This window comes from Micromys minutus (assembly GCF_963924665.1).
Source record: "Micromys minutus genome assembly, chromosome: 20".
In the NCBI taxonomy this organism is placed as follows: domain Eukaryota; kingdom Metazoa; phylum Chordata; class Mammalia; order Rodentia; family Muridae; genus Micromys; species Micromys minutus.
In genome coordinates this window covers 7,492,230-7,503,949 of record NC_137955.1, presented here as the reverse complement: position 1 = coordinate 7,503,949, position 11,720 = coordinate 7,492,230, and the positions used below count along the sequence as shown (strand labels likewise).

Genomic DNA, 11,720 nt, shown 5'->3' with positions numbered 1-11,720 from the left:
CGATACCTCAGAAAATTGGATATAGTACTACCTGAAGACCCAGCTATTCCACTTCTGGGCATATACCCCAGAGACACTTTAAGACACAACAAAGATATATGCACCACAATGTTCATAGTGGCTCTATTTATAATAGCCAGAAGCTGGAAGGAACCCAGATGTCCTTCAGAAGATGAATGGATACAAAAATTGTGGTACATATACACAATGGAATACTACTCAGCCACCAGAGACAATGACTTAACCAAATTCTTAAGAAAATGGCTACATCTAGAGAAGATCATCCTGAGTGAAATAACCCAGTCACAAAAGAACAAACATAATATGCAGTCACTGATAGCGGGATGCTAACCCCAGAGGCTTGCACTCCCCCAGAAACAACTCACAGACTGTATGAAGTCCAAGAAATAAAGAAAACAAAAACTATACATATATTCACAAAACAAGAAGACTTTGACTATTTCCATGTTGCGTTTTGTTTTGCATGTACTTTATGCTTATTGCAACTAGTATGTTTTCAATGCATACTGTCAAGCCCTTGAAAAAAATCAAGTACTGACTAAAAAACATATTCACATAATTTTATGTAAAATTTATTTTAATGTCTGAAAAAACAGTACTGACAAAAATGTATAATTTTAAGCAAAAAATGTTTAAAATCTTTACATTTATCTTTGTTTTGCAAAATAAAGTCGTTTAAAAATAATGTGGTCTCCAAAATATTGTTTTCTCTATCTCTCTCTGCCTCTCTGTCTCTCTGTCTATCTCTTTCTTTCTCTGTCTCTCTGTCTCTCTGTCTGTCTCTTTCTCTGTCTCCCTGTCTCTGTCTCTCTCTCTCTCCCTCTCTCTCTCTCTTAGAAATGCAAGGCACAGAATAGAGAAAATATTTCTCAGGCATAGTGACAGACTACCTATGCCATATTATCTCACAATCTTTAAATCCAGTAAAAAATAAACAGTAGAACCAGTTTGTGTGAAGATACTAAGCCATGTTTCAATAACTGCCACATGTATAAAGGCTACTCCCCAAACACTGAGAGAGTACAGATTAACTTTAATTCCTTCACATTTCTGATGGAAATGAACACAGGAAAATCTCAGCACTTTGCTACTATTTAGGAAGCTAAGATGTCCATGTACTGTAAAGCATATTTATTTAACTCTTTTTTATTTAGCCAACAATAGTGTAAGAACATTTTCATATGAAAAAAGTAAATAAAGGAAAACAAGCAAAAAGTATTTTATTCCATATATTTTATGAAATACAAACTAATAATTGTTTCATTTAATTGTGATTGGAAATACTGTGTTTTGTCCAAGAACAATCGTATTTTAGAGGAGTTAAGCAATGCCTTTTAAAGAGATATGCTTACCTCCCTAATTAGAGTGAGCAGTTAGAGATGAACATATATGATAAATTCATGGATTGGTTTTATTTTTTCACTTGGATAATTGCTTACCAAAATTTTTATATAATATATTTGTATTTTGTTTACCTGTTGCCATTTTCATGTTATTCTTCTCTTCAAAAAGAAAGATGGAGAAAAATAAAGAAAGAAAGAATGAATAAAAGAAGAGTTTGTTGTGTGTTGGAAAATACTCATGGGCATAAGGACAGTCCTGGCATGAGGTTCATATACCCAATGACAATCTGAAAAAAAATAAGTTTTCTTTTGCCTACAGGTTTTAGTTATGGGAGGCTGAATGAGATAGATTTTCATTGGCTTATATATGTTAATGCTTGGTAGCTACTTGGTGGAAGTATTTGGGCAGAATAAAAGTGTGGCCATTTTGAGAAAGTATGTAATGATGGGTAGGTTCTGAGGTCTCAAAATCACTGATTCCATTGTCAGTTAGCTCTCTGTCTCTTTGTAAATAAAAATGAAAGCTCTCAATTACTGTTTTAACACCATTCATGCCTGCGTACTATCATATTCCTTCCCATGATGGTCATGGACTCAGCTTGTGTAGCTATAAGCCCTCAATAACATTTTTCCTAGGAATCTCTTTGTTACTGTGTCATGTCAGAACAGTTGGAAAGCAATGGATATATAATGCATGTATCATCTTTGTAAGGGGTAGGAACCTTAGCCACTTTCACTTCTCAGTGCTAGGAGCCCATCTGGCTTAAGTCTGTGTGAGTCTTGGGTGTGTTAGCACCGTCTGCTAACTTATATGTGCATTAGCCCTTGCTTCTCTGGAAAACAAAACTTTTTATTTCTTAAAATCATGTATATGTTAGAGTTAGATTGTTCTTTTATACAAGTGGTTATTAGCCTTTAATCATTTAGTATATCATGCTACAATCTGAACTTTGTACTATATATAATCTCTGCAGTATATATATATATATATATATATAGTATATATATTGTCCTTTGTCAAATAAAGGTGTTCAATGTTGTAAACAATAGACCTATATGTGAAACAATAATCTTGCTCTTAAATTTTATCTTTTTCAAATAGTCTTGTCATCAGCTAACTAAATACAAGAAATATCATTTCTAATAGGATTCTGTCAGGAGCTGATATATACTTTTGATAGTCTTCACAAACTCATAAGGTAAATTCTATCATTAGTGTATTACATGTGATAATCAAGCTTAACATTGTTTTTAAGAATCTGATCAAAACCATGAATATGATTGGAAGGAGATTTATCATTTCATACAGGTACCTGAAACATAAGCACACTCCTCAAGAGCAGTATTTTACTGTTTAGGTTAGAGAAAGAAATACTAGGCTGCAAATGATATACTGGTGAAGACAGCCTGCCACAAAATAGCTGTCATATCAGGATCCTTCATAAGAGCAGAAGACAATGATTCTGTTGAACGGGAAAAATGATTTCTTTACAATGATGACAGCTCTGGAGCCATGCAAAGGCGAGGGCCAGATTCTGTACTTTGCCAGTAAAAATTGATGAGAAAGCAAAGCTGACTCTTTTTAGAAATTGCTACCAGGGCCCCAGCTGTTGACATGAGGTCTGCCCTGCCAATCATTATGTCAGTACTGTTCAGAGAAAGAAATGAAATGAAACAGGGCAAAGTTTGGCATCTGAAGATATATCCTGAAAAACACTGTATTTGTTCAAAAGCTGCAGTCTACTTCTTATTATCCAAAGAGGCATCAAGAAAGGTGGTAATTGGGAATAGATCTACCCAGCCTTGAATTGAAATCATGTATTCTGTTGAGTTGTAATTCTGTGATTTTAAGAAAAGTCAAAGTTCATGCATTTGTTACTACCATCTGTTATAGATGAGGTGTGGTTATGATGTCTATTGCCTGGTAAAATTGCATGAAAACATTTGCTTCTAATAACACTGTCTTCAAGGTGATATTGACTTCATCCATTTTGGAGGTAGTGGACTGTGATTTATTAGATGAAATATTCAACATCATGTGTGTACAGGTGTCACCCTAACTCACTATTCTAATGTGCTGACCACAGAATGATCAAGGGGATAAACATTCCCATGTTTGTGAATATCACACTTTATGAAAGATATTAAGAGAATTTTGATATCTCTTAATTATATTCACCAAAAGTTCTTGTAGACCCACAAGGTATAACTTCTCACTTTATGCTCTAGTTTAGTTTAGTTCAGTTTGGTTTACTTTGGTTTATTTTAATTTACTTTGGTTTAGTTTAGTTTATTTGGTTTAGTTTAGCTTAGTTTAGTTTAGTTCAGTTTAGTTTAGCTTAGATTAGCTTTGGAGAAAAGACTGTCTTTTTCAGTCCTCTGCCTCTAAATCTTTTTCTAACTCCTCTTCTGCAATATTTCTTAACAGGAAGGAGTTGTGTTTTAAATAAGGACAGAAACACCTTGCTCAGATAATCTCTGAATTTTAACTAGTTGTGGTTTATTTTTAAAGTAACTTTATTCTGTTATTCTGCTTTAAAAAAGACATTAGAAAGGCATGTGAATTATCAGTACTCAACACAGATTGCTAAGACTTCAAAGCATCAGACATTTCAGTTGTTCATGTATTGAAAACATGAAAACCAGAAATCAGTTACTTGGGTGTTCATATCAACCAGATACAGGAAGACAGATGATCTCTTTGTCAACCTCTTTCTGCTTTCTGTATTCTGTATCCTCAGTGCTTAAATTCAGGACTCAACAAAGTACAAAGTAAACACACACACACACACACACACACACACACACACACACACACACACACACACACAAACACACACACACACCAAAAACATACACGGAGAAGGGGAGAGGAAGAAAGAAAGGGAGGGAAGGGGGAGCAAGGGAGAAAGAATCTTACCAATAGCACCATTATTGCTTGTTGGGTCTACTTTCAAGAAAAACAATAATAATTTTATCTGTCAAGTTTTGAAATGCTGGCATCTTTTTCTTTAAGAAACTTTATTAAAGAAGCCTAAAAAAGTTGAGAGATGTAGTAAACATGGCTTTTAGATGGCACGTCATTTACAACTAAGTTACCTTAGCAACTGCTCACTATAAGGCTGCCCATTCCTGGATGGAGCAGTGGAAATTTACAAATATTCTTCAACATCTTTTGCTTGTTATCAGATTACTTTGCAATTTTCCTCATGGATCACTATCCATTTTTTAATTTCACTGAGGGTTAATTCTTCAATTACTTCTTGACAACGAGTAATGCATACCAAAGTGAGTGTTATTTATGTTCCTTTATGGAGTTATCATCTATCTCCCAGCCTTCCAGCTTCATGAAGCTGGAGGAACAGTTGGTCAAGTCAAGCTCAGTCTCAGTGAGGCATTGGGTGCAGCCATCCTGAATCATCAGATCTGGGATGCAGGCATAGCTCTCCAGGATAGCCAAACACTTAAGACAGCATAGCAGTAGTAGTAGGATGCCATAAACAAGAGGTACAATATTTGGTATATATATATATATATATATGCTTCCATTGCTACTGATTGTGTACCAAAGAATCAAATGCTGGATTATAGTATAACTGTTTAATGGTTTGAAAGACTGATCATTTTTAAGGTGACCTTATAATTCCCAATCTATATTAGTGTGTAAGGCAAACAATCTCTTTCTATCTTCACTAACATGACAATGCCCCTGTCTTATTGAGTGTGCAGGTGCATGTCAGTACTGGGTTTGAACTGCATTTTTTAGTGAATAATAGTTTGAGTATCTTTTATTTTTTGGAGTAACTGCCCATATGTATTATTTATTAGAACACTCAAAATATTTTGCTTGGTTAATTTCTTTTCTGATTTCATGATTTTAATATTACTTCAAGTGCAATAATTGATTTTAACTTCTTTCATGGTGATCCTTACACTGTGATTGAATGACCACTGAGGGGGGGTGTCTCTGAATTTCCTTCAGGAAATCAAATAGATGAAATTATCTTCACTATTTCAGGTGTATAGTAAATTTTTCCATTATTATAATACATATACATGATAGCAGAACAAATTAAACATAGAAACAGACATGAGAGTCCTTTGAGTTCAGCTTAAGCCCAACATTAAAGATTCTAAAATGCATGAAAAGAAAGTATATTTTCTCTCTCATAAAAACATTGTGTTCAAAGTGCAGTTGCTTTAAAAAAACATGTAATGGGTTTGTTACTGTGGAAAGAGGTAATATGTATTTAGATTTTTTATGAGAGGGTAAGTCTATGATGCAATTCTCACCCCCAAAAAATGATTTTATGTGGTCTCTAATAATTGCAAAGTATTTCAAAGGGTTCTGAGATCAAAGACTTTAGGAACAGTGACATATGTGAGGATAGGCTTAGTACTCACACAGAGATGCCTCATTTCCCTTTTATACAGTGCCTATATCTAACACAGAAGAAATAGTCCCAGGTAATCTTTCCAAATGTGCTCCCTTCCTGGAACCTGTCCAGCTAATAAAAATGTTCGGAAGAGATGAAGTATTTCAGAAATAGCATGTGGGGACTTACGGGGGAGAGCGGTGCTTCTCCATCTCGTGTTAGTATTTCTATATTTGCTAATAGAAAGATGGGATACAAGAGTGTCCTTACTAAAAATGTATTCCTAGTTTAATGTACCTGAGTTTCCCACATGTAATCACGAGTCCTGTGCAAGCTATTTCTTCTAAGCATTTGATCTGTGAGAAAAACTTACATGATTACTGTCAGTGATGCCAGTGTAGCAGCTATATGAGCATCTGGTTCACTGTGATTCTGAGAGATTGTTTGTGTCTATCTATGGTGATACTGGGAAAGAGCCTGAACTTAAGAACCAGGTTCAATGTAAAGATTCCATGCCTGACACCTACTATGTACCATTAATATATTCTTCTTAATCTCAATATTTCCTCAGTTCCTCATCTGTAAAAATGAGCATAATGATTTTATTAGCAAATTCCTATCCACACAATGTTGTTGTAAAGATTTTTATACGTGTAAGTAGTTGTGTGTATATTTACTCTTAAATATGAAAGGTCCTGGGTTGAAAACTTGTTCAGTGATGTGATATTCAGAGGTGGGGCTCTTTTTAAGCTCAGGGGACCTTTGACCTAAATCAAAAGATCAATTTATTGATTACTTTGTAATTTTATGGTATTAATAGATGGCAGAAACAAGGAGGAAGCAAGTCACAGAAGTATTTCATTTAGAATAATGTCTGAGTTTTGTTCACATTCTAGTAGGCAAGAGTAATTAATTTGTATTCAGTTATATGAACAAGGAATACTCTATGTGATAGATATTACACATATTCTTATCTGTAAGTTAATGGATATATATATTTTTTCATTGGTGCCATTTAAATAGTTTTGTTATTCCATGCTACTTGTTTTGGGTCCCTATCAAGCAATGCTATACCCTCTACTTGGACTGACTTAATCTACCTCTTCAATAGTGGAGCCTGAAGAAGCACCACTAGATGGAGAAGCTCCACCACCAGGGAAGCCACCAGGCATTCCTCCAGACATGCCATCAGAACTCTGGTACAGCTTGGGAATGATAGGGTTGCAGACTCTATCAGGTCTATCTGCTGATGTTCAAATTCTTCCTTCTCTGCAGTCTGGTTCTTATCCAGGCAGATGATGATTTTGTTGCACTTATGAATAATCTTCTGTTTGTCCTCATCATTGATCTTGTCTTGAAGTTTCTCATCTTCAACAGTTGTTTTCATGTTGAAAGCATAAGACTCCAGAGTATTCTTAGAGGAAACCATATTTCACTGCTTTTTATCCTCACCCTTGTACATCTCATCTTCTTGCACTTAATATCCTCCTTGCTGAAATGGCCCTTGTCATTGGTGATGGTGATCTTGTTCTCCTTTTCTGTGCTCTTATCTACAGCAGAAACATTGAGGATGCCATTGAATCAATTCTAAAAGTAACCAATCTGAGGAACTCCACAGGTACTGGAGGTATGTCTGTTAGCTCAAATTTTCTAAGAAGGTTGCTCTCCTTGGTCTTGGTCCTTTCACCTTCATACACCTGGATGAGTACACTGGCTGATTGTCAGAGTAGGTGGTAAAAATCTGTGTCTGTTTAGTGGGAATGGTGGTATTGCACTTAATGAGGGCAGTCATGACTCTACCAGCAGTTTCAATACCAAGGGAAAGAGGGGTGACATCTAAGAGCAGCAAATCCTGAAAATTCTCAGACTTGTCTCCATATAAAATGGCTGCTTGGACAGTTGCACACCATAGGCAGCAGCTTAATCAAGGTTAATGCCCTTACTCAATTCTTTTCCATTGAAGAAGTCTTGCAGAAGTTTCTGAATATTGGGGATTCTGGTAGAACCACCTACCAAGACAATGTCCTAGATCTGTGACTTGTCTGGTTTGTCATCTTGAAGGACCTTCTCCACAGGGTCCAGTGTGCCATGAAACAGGTCAACATACAATTTAGCAAATCGAACAAGGGGAATGGAGGTATAGAAGTCAATTCTCTCATGGAGAGAATCAGTCTGAAACTGGCCTGGGTGCTGGAGGAGAGAATGTGGTTGGCCTTCTCAAAGACAGTGCGAAGATGCCAGACCGCTCTCTTATTCTCACTGATGCCTTTCTTATGCTGTTGTTTAAACTCAACAATGAAATGGTGGACCATTTGGTTATCAAAGTCTTCTCCACCCAAGTGGTTATCTCCAGCTGTTGATTTGACTTCAAAAATTCTAACCTCAGTAATGAAGTTTGACACATCAAAAGTGACACTTCCCAAGTCAAAAATCAGCACTTTCCTTTCAGCTTCTTATATAAGCCATAAGCAGTAGCAGCAGCAGTTGCTGCTGATAATTCAAAGTACACTGAGGGCAGCAATAGCTCCTGCATCTTTTGTTGCTTGCCACTGAGAGTCATCTCAGTAAGCTGGCACTGTGACCACGGCATTGGTAACAGTCTATCCAAGGTAAGCTTCTGCAATTTACTTCATCTTTGTCAGAACCATTAAGGACAATTCCTCTGAGTAGAAATTTTTTGTCTCCCCTTTGTATTCAACTTGTATCTTGGGCCTGCCTGCACCATTCACCACCATGAAGGGCCAGTGCTTCATATCAGAATGAACAGCAGCATCATCAAACCTATGTCCCATCAAATGTTTGGCACCAAAAATGTATTGGTGGAGTTCATTGCAACCTGACACTTGGCCGCATCCCCAGTTATTCTTTCTGTGTCAGTGAAAGCAACATTGCTCAGTGTGGTGCAGTTACCCTGGTCATTGGCTACTCTTTCTACATTTCTATGCTGGAGTAGGTGGTGCCAAGATCAATGCCAACTCCAGGTTTCTTAGACATGGTTGCTCACATGTAGGCACAGCTGTGCTGACTACACACCACACAAATGCCAGAGAGCTGGTTCAATTAGCTATTTATAGCATTTCTTTTGAGGGGATTATTATATACAGTTCTACCATGACTATGGTTGTATTCTTGAAAGGAATATTTTATCTCTGGCTACTGTTCTCTCTCTCTCTCTCTCTCTCTCTCTCTCTCTCTCTCTCTCTCTCTCTCTCTCTCCCTCTCTCTCTCTTTCAACACATGTGTGTAGTGTATATATAAGACTGTGTGCTGGGTGTGTGTGCCTGTGTGTGTGTGTGTGTGTGCATGTGTATGAGTGTGTGTGTGTGGTATAGTGTGTGTTTATGTGGTATGAGTGTTGGTATATAGTGTGTGTGCGTGTGTATGGTGTGTAGTGTGTGTGTGTTGTGGTGTATATGTGTGTGGGGGGTGTGGTGTTGTGTGTGTGTGTGTGTGTGTGGTATGGTGTGGTGTGGTATGTGTGTGTGTGTGTATGTATGTGTGTGTGTGTGTGTGTGTGTGTGTGTGTGTGTATGGGTGGTGTTTGCATTTCATAGATGCTAAGCCTGGAGAAGTTGTTTTTTGTTGTATTGTTCAACCATGAAGATCTGCCTCAGGTCAACTGCAGTGGTGCTAGCTGTGGACTGAAAACCCTGAAGTAGTGAATGCTAATAAACCTTCAGTCCCAGATTCTTCTCAAATATTGGGTGCCAGTGAAGAAAGGTTCCTAGATTGAACCATTTTTTCCTATGACATGTAATGTTATAACTGTAGAATAATACCAGGCACTAAGTATTAGTAAGTCTCTTTTATTTTATAATTTTTGTCCTTCAATTTTCTTAACTCTATAATGAGGAGAGTAATAATTTGTAATTCTCCAGTGAAGTACAATAGAAAGTGTATTGAAACACATTGAATATTTGGTAGAATATTGGATACAGGATGAGTTCTTAAAAAATGTTAAGTATTGTTCTTACTGATACTTGGAGATAATTAATCTGACTTTCCTTAATGGAAGAAATCCTCCAAATTAATCATTGTTTCCTGTAATTTTCATGCAATGAAGAGTGCTGAAGGGCCTGCCACTTATTCTGTCTAGCAACGCACAATTTAATACTATATTTGAATGGTCCACACTTTACCTTGGTTTTAATAAATACTGATCTCCACAGTTGAGAACTTATATGTTCAAAAACCCTGCACATTTTTCATGTGTAAAGCTTAGTTTTGGAGTCACCAAAACAGTTTTACATGTTCGTGCCTTCTAAGGAAGTGACACCTATAAAGGCAAAAAGTTTGGTTTGGTGAGTCATCTCAAAACTCGGTGAAAGATATCCAAAACTACACTTTGATCCAATTATAACTTGTCAGACATTTAAGCTTGTTTGTCAAAGAGCTTTGGAGCCTTCCCTACAATAATATTTTCTTTAATGAAGACACTGAGATTCTGAAAGCTAGAGCTACAAAAGATATTTTCTACACAAACCTCCTGTATTTGACTGTTTGCCAAAGGAAAAGATTTATTTTGGTTGCTGGTCCATACAGATACTCAAATTTACCTGCATCTGCATAATATGAACCCAGTTAATAGAAACTAGTCACATGTTCTTAAACTGGAGAGATGCCTTTCCCATTGCAGAGAGTAACATTATAGATCAGCAAGAAAGGTACTTTGTACTAAGTTAATCTTTGAGCCACAGTTTACCAGCATACATTTGACTTGTTTTGGTGATTACCTTATTTTCATTTTTTTTTTTGTTGCCAGGACAAAATATTTGGACAAAAAGGACAACTATTTCAATTTACAGTTCCAGGATACAGCCTGGAATTGCAGGGATTGGAGGAAATAGATTGTAGGGAATCCAGGACAGAAAATTTCAAGAGCTAGTCATGTCATTCCCATAGCTGAAAATAGAGAGAGGAATGTATACACTCTCAGTTGTTTCCTTGTGCTCAAATTGATTTGATTTCTCTATTATTATGCCATCAAGATCCCTGCATACGTAATGACACTCCTCTTAGTGACCTGGGTATTCACACATCAATCAATTTACTTAAGACAATTCATCACAGACATTCTCACAACCCAACACTGTGCAGAAAGTCATTGTGATTCTCCACCCAGGTTGTTCTAGGTTGTGTCAAGTTGACAGTTAAAGCTAACTGTTACAATGACTAAGGTAAAATTTCAAACAAAGATAGACAGATTTTTTAAAGAAAGATAGTAGCCACGTCTCCACAGAGAAGCTATTAACCATCTCTTGAGTATCAAGTGTGTGTTGTCTCTCTGACATCCTTTAGGTTCCCACAATCTGTAACTGCACCTGATGCTGTTGTTGGCATTTGTCAAAGTTAATAGCATTTCTGTCTGATCATACTATCTTATTACTTTTAAGAACAGTAATAAATTGAGTGCATAAAACACATTACAAAAACTACCTAACCTAATTATCTAATTACTTTTAGAGTTGTGCATATGAAAACAATTCAACAAGATGAAGTGATTTGCCATTACTTATTTGTGTTAATTGCCAGACTCAACACATTATTTGAGGCAGTTTTAAAATAAAAATTTTAAAATGAATTTAAAATCCCTTGCTCTTTCCAAAATGCCAAAGTTATAATCCCATTTTAATTTTACACTATTAACCTTTGAAACTATTTTTATGTTTGCATTTCCAGTGAGTTAAGCAGTAAGGTTCCTGCTTTGAGTGCTTTCCCGACTAAGTCGTGTAGTTTCATTGTTTGCTTTCATGGATCATTCTTAGATTTATCATTATTTGGCAACACATTTTGCTTCTTTACTTAGATAGATACTTTTCCTTTCTTCTACTCAATTCAATGATAATTTGGATATGTTCCTTGCTCTCTCATTACTACATCCCTAGTGCATACCCCAGTGCTGCCAGTCTTAAAATAGTTTCAAATGATTGTAGAGGTCTGAGGATGTTCATAGGTCCTTTATGAAAATGGACAACTTCTA

General features: G+C 36.3%; 1 pseudogene across 1 annotated transcript; it reads right to left on the bottom strand.

Moving 5' to 3' along the window:
- Positions 1–6,831: 6,831 nt before the first annotated feature.
- On the bottom strand, positions 6,832–8,734 carry LOC308433558 (heat shock cognate 71 kDa protein-like; annotated as a pseudogene). Its single transcript has 2 exons — positions 8,347–8,734; positions 6,832–8,289 (listed from the first exon to the last, which is right to left on the bottom strand). The product of its transcript is annotated as a heat shock cognate 71 kDa protein-like (transcript).
- Between the last annotated feature and the right edge of the window lie 2,986 nt (positions 8,735–11,720).